This window comes from Mus caroli, unplaced genomic scaffold (assembly GCF_978045245.1).
Source record: "Mus caroli unplaced genomic scaffold, Mus_caroli_1 scaffold_10, whole genome shotgun sequence".
Taxonomy (NCBI): Eukaryota; Metazoa; Chordata; class Mammalia; order Rodentia; family Muridae; genus Mus; species Mus caroli.
In genome coordinates this window covers 5,812,501-5,815,000 of record NW_028227265.1, presented here as the reverse complement: position 1 = coordinate 5,815,000, position 2,500 = coordinate 5,812,501, and the positions used below count along the sequence as shown (strand labels likewise).

Genomic DNA, 2,500 nt, shown 5'->3' with positions numbered 1-2,500 from the left:
AGGGCACTGCGGCTTGTGCACCCGGACAAAAAAGGAGGACCGGCTGGCTAGACGGAGCAGGCAGCACACAGACACACGCAGACACGCCCACGCACGGGAAACACACACTCACACCACTCACACACTCGCAGTCTGGCCCACCTGCCCCTACCCTCAGGCAAACACACACACACACACACACACACACACACACACACGTGTGTACTGGCTGATTGAGCAAGCAAGCACGGAGGGTCGGTCCTCAGCTTACACACAGACACACACACAGACCCACACACTGGGACCCAGGTGAATTAGCAGAAGTCAGGAGGGGCAAAACACATACAACTCTCTCGCACACAGACACACAGACACACACACACACTACCACTCACACAAGGTGGGAGGCAAGTGCGGTGTTGGATGAGGGTGGAGTGTTCAGGCCAGCCTGGGCTCGGTGCAAATGGAGAGAGGCTCTCCCATCCGGTGTCCCGTGTCCCGTGTGCCCTTGCTAGCTAGCTAGCTAGCTCAGCAGGGTGGTGCTGGGGTGGCCAGCATGGTGTGCCCTGCCTTAGGGCTCCGGGAGCCTCCTGTGAGAGGGCAAGCCTGTGAGAGGACGAGGGTGGGCTCCTTGGGGGGTGTGGGGTGTGGGGTGTGGATGGGCCTGGCCTGAGCCTGGGTCGCCGGGCGGCCGTGTCCGTGGCCAAAAGGGAGAGAGAGACAGAGGGGAGTCAGTCCAAAAAGCCTACAGCACCCGGTATTCCCAGGCGGTCTCCCATCCAAGTACTAACCAGGCCCGACCCTGCTTAGCTTCCGAGATCAGGCGCGTTCAGGGTGGTATGGCCGTAGACGAGGGCAGGTGGCGCCGACAAGCCCCAAGAGCCTGCTGCGCGCGCTCGCTCCTTCGCTCACTCGCCCGCCCGACGCCCGATGCCCGACGCCCCACGACGATGACGACGAGCTCACACGAGCCCTGAGACCAGAGCCCAGCGCACAGCCCACAGACACACACCACACACCGACACGACACGACACCACACGACACGCCCGGCCCGAGCCCCACCCACACGACACGCCCCAGCCCACGGTGCCTCCTCGCTTCCCGCTGCCTGCCTCACGCTGCCCACAACCTCCCCCAGAGCCCCCACCAGCCCCCCTCTGCCTGCCCTCGAGGCACCACGGGCCCAGCCAGTGAGTGCCAGCCTTGGCCGCACACACATCTCCCCTCCTCGCTTCTTCTCCCCTCCCTCCCCTCCTGGACGGTTCCACGGGCTTCGTGCAACAGCGCCCTCACCCACCCGGGACTTCCCCTTCCACCCACCCGAGGTCCCTCCCAGCTTCTCAAATCCTGACCCACCCTGGACCTCGGACGTTCCGCCCCACCTCGCCGACTGGTCCACCCACCGTCCCTGTGCCCAGGACTGGGCCCCTCAGCCCGGGCACGCAAGGGAAGTAAACCCACTGTGGATGGATGGATGGATGGATGGATGGATGGATGGATGGATGGATGGCATCCCAGCCCACCTGGGACACTGGGACACGCACAGCCACACCCAGCGGCACAGGCTAGCCCAAGAGGCACGCACTGCACTGCCCGTGCACTGCCTCCAGAGCGCAAGCACACACCACACCCGGACAGGCACACAAACGTGCCCCCTACCCACCCATGGGCCCACGGAAGCAGACACGTGTCAGGGCACTGCGGCTTGTGCACCCGGACAAAAAAGGAGGACCGGCTGGCTAGACGGAGCAGGCAGCACACAGACACACGCAGACACGCCCACGCACGGGAAACACACACTCACACCACTCACACACTCGCAGTCTGGCCCACCTGCCCCTACCCTCAGGCAAACACACACACACACACACACACACACACACACACACACGTGTGTACTGGCTGATTGAGCAAGCAAGCACGGAGGGTCGGTCCTCAGCTTACACACAGACACACACACAGACCCACACACTGGGACCCAGGTGAATTAGCAGAAGTCAGGAGGGGCAAAACACATACAACTCTCTCGCACACAGACACACAGACACACACACACACTACCACTCACACAAGGTGGGAGGCAAGTGCGGTGTTGGATGAGGGTGGAGTGTTCAGGCCAGCCTGGGCTCGGTGCAAATGGAGAGAGGCTCTCCCATCCGGTGTCCCGTGTCCCGTGTGCCCTTGCTAGCTAGCTAGCTAGCTCAGCAGGGTGGTGCTGGGGTGGCCAGCATGGTGTGCCCTGCCTTAGGGCTCCGGGAGCCTCCTGTGAGAGGGCAAGCCTGTGAGAGGACGAGGGTGGGCTCCTTGGGGGGTGTGGGGTGTGGGGTGTGGATGGGCCTGGCCTGAGCCTGGGTCGCCGGGCGGCCGTGTCCGTGGCCAAAAGGGAGAGAGAGACAGAGGGGAGTCAGTCCAAAAAGCCTACAGCACCCGGTATTCCCAGGCGGTCTCCCATCCAAGTACTAACCAGGCCCGACCCTGCTTAGCTTCCGAGATCAGGCGCGTTCAGGGTGGTATGGCCGT

General features: G+C 63.3%; 2 pseudogenes; both read right to left on the bottom strand.

Annotated features, from left to right (window-relative positions):
* Window positions 1-721: 721 nt before the first annotated feature.
* LOC147002278 (5S ribosomal RNA) lies at window positions 722-830 on the bottom strand (annotated as a pseudogene).
* A 1,565-nt stretch (window positions 831-2,395) lies between these two features.
* LOC147002277 (5S ribosomal RNA) overlaps window positions 2,396-2,500 on the bottom strand; it is a 109-nt pseudogene continuing 4 nt past the window's right edge.